This window comes from Populus nigra, chromosome 1, assembly GCF_951802175.1.
Source record: "Populus nigra chromosome 1, ddPopNigr1.1, whole genome shotgun sequence".
In the NCBI taxonomy this organism is placed as follows: Eukaryota; Viridiplantae; Streptophyta; class Magnoliopsida; order Malpighiales; family Salicaceae; genus Populus; species Populus nigra.
In genome coordinates this window covers 14734908-14740907 of record NC_084852.1, presented here as the reverse complement: position 1 = coordinate 14740907, position 6000 = coordinate 14734908, and positions in this window count along the sequence as shown.

Below are 6000 nucleotides of genomic sequence, written 5' to 3'. Positions count from 1 at the left end.
GAAGTAGATGGATAAAACCCCTCTTATATATAGATTAAATTAACTAAAGTCTGATCATCACTTGTTGAAATTGTAGCTTCTTTGAAATTTACCTTGGTTCAAATACTAATAAGCCCAATGATTACATCTTAAAACTTTTTTGCCCTTAATCTTGTAATTGGCCCAACTAGAACTTTTAATGGATCTTTTTGTATAGTCAGGATCACATCATCCCAACAAACATGATTATGATAAATTATTAAACATTGTACTTATCTTCAAATATAAATACATCAATTGTTAAATTGATAATAAATTAATTAATTTAATTTAATTTATTTATTTTATTTAAGATTGTGATTTATATTTGGACCAACTTATTAGTGAGCTTAATGGGACACACACATAAGAACTATTTTCAGAAATTAAAATGGGATGATTAATCAAATGTGACTTGATTGTAAATAAGTTTTAGAAATTGAGGAATATAATGTAACTTATGCAGAAAATTATAATTCTAGACCTAGAAAAATAAAGTAGGGACTTGATTAAATAAATTTTAAAAATTATTTTGAAATAATATATGTGATATTATTCAAAAGGCAAATTGATATTTTTATTTATTTATAGAGTTTTCAGGGTTCCTTATAAATAGTATGTTATGCCTCTTATTTTCTTTACATACAAACACATAGTACTACAGTACATAGAACACCTGAAAAATACAAATGAAAATAGTTAGTTCTCAAAGACATAGCAATCTCTCTCTTCTAAAAGAGTTTAAAAGATTTCTTATTGATGGTTTGTATGGATTAATGTTAGAAGTTGAAAACTTGGATGACTTATGGTTTGTAATAACTCGACCTAGAAGCAATTATTCAAAGCTATTCAATCCTCGGGTAATCTTGTTATAAATTTAAAATAACTCTAGATCTATCTAAGAAGTTCACGAAACTCCTAGAAATTTTTAGATTGAATATTTTCTCTGTGTATATGTGTTTTGGAAAATCCGACAGTGGTATCAAATTCATTGTTAGACAATTATAGTTGTTGATTTCATATTATTATTATTATTATTATTATTATTATTATTATTATTATTATTATTATTATTATTATTATTATTATTAGCATTAATTGAAAATTACATTTATGGGAAAAATAAATTATTTTATCTCATGATTTTTAAGAAAAAAAATATTCAGTTACGGTTTAGGTCAAATATGTCCGGAATCCACCTTGAAATATATTTATAAAAAATGTTTTTCATAATAGCATTGTCAGCATGTCTGGCCATGACAAGTTTGTAGTTGGCGAGGAACAATAAAACACTATAGTTGCACCCACAACTATGACACTGCAAATGGTGCAGCACGAGAGCTACCGCCTTGCATTACCACTAAAAACAATAGCAACTTTGCTACCAGTGCTGGAGGCGGCCTCTAATATGAACAGCCCACACTGGTAGCAATAACTATAATAGCTACTAGCGCACTATTAGCAGCATGAAGAAGAAAAAGAAGAAGAAGAAGAAGAAGAAGAAGAAGAGATGAGAGGTAAAATTATGATTTTTCCCATGAAGCAATATTTTAGGGTTTCAGGGCAAGATGACATATTTGCCCTAACCCTTATACCAAATTACAATAAGTAGTTTAATGGTAGAATTATGATTTTGTCCATCTACATATAAAATATTAATTTTATAATTTAAAATTAAAACCCAAATTAAATTAATTGTAGAATTAATTTTTCTAACTAGCTTAGGATTGAATTAAAGTGTTTAATTCAAAATTTTCTTAATTTTATGTTATCCTAATTGGATTAGGATAACATAAAATTATTTAATTAAAATGTTTTACAAAAAAAATTCTCTAAATAAAGAGAGTTTTTAAGCTAGAAAATTTTATTTAATTAATCCTAAAAGAGTTAAGGATGTTAATAAGAATTTTAATATGATTAATTTTCTTATTAAATTTTAAAAAAAAATCAATGAAAATTTTTTATTAAGTTTGAGAAATTATAAAATTAGATTTGATTTAATATTTCTAAGTGTTAGAAATACTATTTTAAAATTGCATATAAAGCCAATAATTAGAGTTGAAGCATGAAATATATTTGTTTATGGATATTAATATGTTATTATGTATGATAGATGGTTATGGACATTTAAAGACCAATGTGATTGTGTTTTTATAGTTGAATGGTTGTAATATTAAATAGGGCATGCATGTCCTGCCTTTTCTCTATCTTTCTGTCGGGGTTGTAAAATTCTTTTCTCATCTAATTTCTCTCGAATGCAACTTAAGATTTTTCCATTGAAGCACATGTTAAGATTTGGTATGAAGGGAAAGTTAGCACCAAGATACATCGAGCCTTAAGGAGTGGTAAAGAGAATTGGACCTGCGGCGTATTAGTTCGCGTTGCCCCCACATTTGACCATGATCTATGATGTGTTTCATGTTTCTATGTTATGGAAAGCAAAGATAGACCCAGCTCGAGTGTTACCACAAGTTCCTATAGAGATTGAAGAAGATTTGACTTTAGAACTGAAACCTGTAAAGATTTTGGATCGTAGTGAAAAGTAGCTTTGAAATAAGAAAATTCCTTTGGTCAAGGTGTTATGGAGGAATTATCAAATTGAGGAAGAAACATGAGAAAAAAAGGCGAAGATGAGGAGGAAGTACCTTGGAATTTTCTAAACTTAGGTATAAAATTTTAATTTCAAGGACAAAAATTTTTTTTTACAGGGGAGAATGTAAACCCTTGAATAAAATAATCTCATGATCTAGTAAAATAAAATAAAATACAAAGGATGTGGAGAAATGATTAAGTTGAACAAATTAATTGGATTAAAAGAGAAGTTATTTAATGAGAGGGGAAATTAAAAACAATAATAAAAAGAGTAAGGAGTTAGTAAAGAGAAAGAGAAGTAGTGGGGTTAATGGATTAAAAAATGGAATGGTGGGGTCCATGTGAAAATAGAAATAAATATGAGGGGGCAAGATGCAAATAAGGAAAGAACATAATTATAAGAGTAATAGCCGGCAAAGAAGAGGAAGAAAGAGGAGAAAAGAAAAATTAAGAGGAAACCTTGTAAATTCATCCTTTGAATCCAAAGAAAAGTGAGAGAAAGTGAAATAAGAGTGCTTCAAGTAAGATTTAGGAAGAAAACTTTGAGAAAACCTTGAGAATTTACTAGTAGGAAGGGAAGGGTTAGAAGAAGGAAGAAAGGAAGGGGAAGAAGAAAAAGGGTTGTTCTCAATCTCTTCACTCTTTATATATATATATATATATAATAGAAGGTAACAAGTTCTCTTGTTAAGTTACTTGAATTTGTTTGTGTTTTTCATGAATAATTGAGATTTTAGAATACCTTAGTATAGGTTTAAGAAGTTTGTTAAATAATGATATGTAGAGGTATTTTGTGTTTATAGTGGCTGGAAATGATGAAAAAATGCATGGGAAACAAATTTATACTTTTTTAACTTAGAAATCAAAACTGAAGAGGTTGTCTCTCAATTTCTTTACTAAGCTTTGAAACCTAAGATGATAGAATTTGAGATATTTTCCTTCATGAAAGTTGTAGACATGGATATTACCTTTCAAATGAAATTAACATTGCTTAAATTGGAGTGACAAAACATTAAATATGAAAGATAACCGAAGATAGATCAAAATCGGGAATCAGCAGGACAGATTTTTAGGTTTCTGAAATTTATGAATTTAGGCATGTAGATGGAAAAACTGGGTATATTCATCTACATGAAAGTTACATAACCATGTTTTAGCATTCCAAAGAAACAAACCACGCATAAAACCGAGTTCTATAGCTTCGGTTATACTCAAAATACTAAACATTATTTTGAATATGTTATGTTGAGGCACTTAAAACTTGTAAATTGGTAACTTCTGTTTGGAATTGTTTTTTATTAGAAAATGTTAAATTATAAAGATAGTATGTATACGTGTGTGTGTGTGGTCAAGACTTGAAATTTAAATTAGTGTAACTATTGGTACATGTGAGATTTGGAAAATAAACGAGAGCAGGGGACGATTAGCAGAGCATGGATTTCCGGTAGGTGTCTGACACTTAGATCTCTAATTTAAAGTTTCTTTTAATTCTTTAGCTTAGTCCCTAATAAGATGTAGTTCAAATTTTAGTATTTATATGTAGTGTTTGAATGAAGGTTGAACCAGTTCTTGGTTTGGGACTAGCGTCTGGTGAATGGGTTGATGATTGGACCAGTGTCCTCGTTTGGAACTAGTGCCCTGTGAATGCGCGATCAATAGAATTAGTTATTATTGGACAAGATTGGTGTGCGAACAGGTGGGAAATTATAGAAATTGATGATAAATGAATTAAAAAGCAAATTGTTAGTGTAATAAAAAAATATACTAGATCATCTTAATTAATTTAATTATGTTTATACAAATTACTATGCAGGTTCATCTAAGCAGTGTAACCCTTAGTTGATGCATGGGTGTTCCCTCTATATAGTCACTTAAGTTAGTAGAAACATAAAAGAATTTTCTTTTAGGTTGTATTTAACAATACTTGTAATTTGTATGTATAAAGTTATGTAGTACTATTTTGTTAAAACTTTAAGTAGTAATTTGAAATTTAGAATTTTCATTATGCTAATGTATGAATGCAATTACGATCGTTAATTAATGGTTATCTCTTAACAAATAAATAAATAAAACTTCTTGGGATTCTTCTCATTTTTATAACTTGATAATTGTGTGAATTTTATCTTAAAAGTTTGGGGTGTTACAGTTTGAGACTTGGAATGATTGGAATGTGTATGAACAATGAATATAGGATGTGTACAAATGATTTGTCGATAACGTGGGACCTCCCGGTATAGGGGAGACTCTATCGAAATTTTAATAGAAATTTCAATAAACTTTGTATGAGTTCAACAAAAAAACAAAGTAAAAAAAATTACCGTGTTTCTTTTTTTTTTTATGATTGATGTGTTGGTTTCAGAAATGGGGATGTTACAATTAATATATTAGGTACATGTTAAGAACATAAGATGACAGAGGGTTCTTCAATGAATACCCATGTGTTAAGGATGATCGGCTATTTAAAAATAAGTCAATTGGGCTTTATCATGAACCATGAGTTAAGCATTAACTTGGTCTTGTAGTTTAAACATAGAATTTTACTTTAGGCATCAAAAAAGACAAGGGTATTTATTATTATTATGGCAAAGAAAAACACTAGAGAAGGATTATGCGAAGACTATCTTGCAACCGTGAAGGCTAAAAAACATATTGAAGCTTCTGCTTCATATGTGTTTATGATTGAATAAAGATAAAGTGGGTGTACGAGTTGGTAATGAAGCAAAGGTTGTTGCATTAACTTTGTCAAGTAGGCTGATACTAAAACTTAATAATTTTTATTTTTTTCTTGCATTTTATAGAAACATTGTATTCATTTCTAAATGGATTTAGATTTATTATTAAGAAAAAATGTTGTTCATTATAATAATGATATGTAATATGCATTTGTTGCTTATACAAATGGTTTATATACCTGATCTTGAAATGGCAAGAAAAATAGATTAAATAACCAATATCCATATTATTTATGGCATTCTAGATTAGATCATATTAATGAAACAAGAATCATTAAGTTACATAAAAAAAAGATATTTAATCCTTTTAATTATGAATCGTATGAAACTTGAAAAGTGTATTTATTAGGTAAAATAATCAAAACACATTTTATTGAAATACTAAAAGATCTAATGAATATTTAGGTTTAATTCATACATATGTGTGTGGACCAATAATAATTTATGTCGCAGATAGATATACATGTTTCATCATTAATGACCATATTAGATGGTCATGTACATTTAATTAAAGTATGAATCATTTGAAAGGTTCAAAGAATTCAGAAATGAAGTTGAAATACAAATTGAAAAGAGTATTAAGATACTTTGATTAGATCAAGGTGGTGAATACTTCAGCTAAAATTTTCAAGATTATCTAAAAAAAAAATGAGAGTCT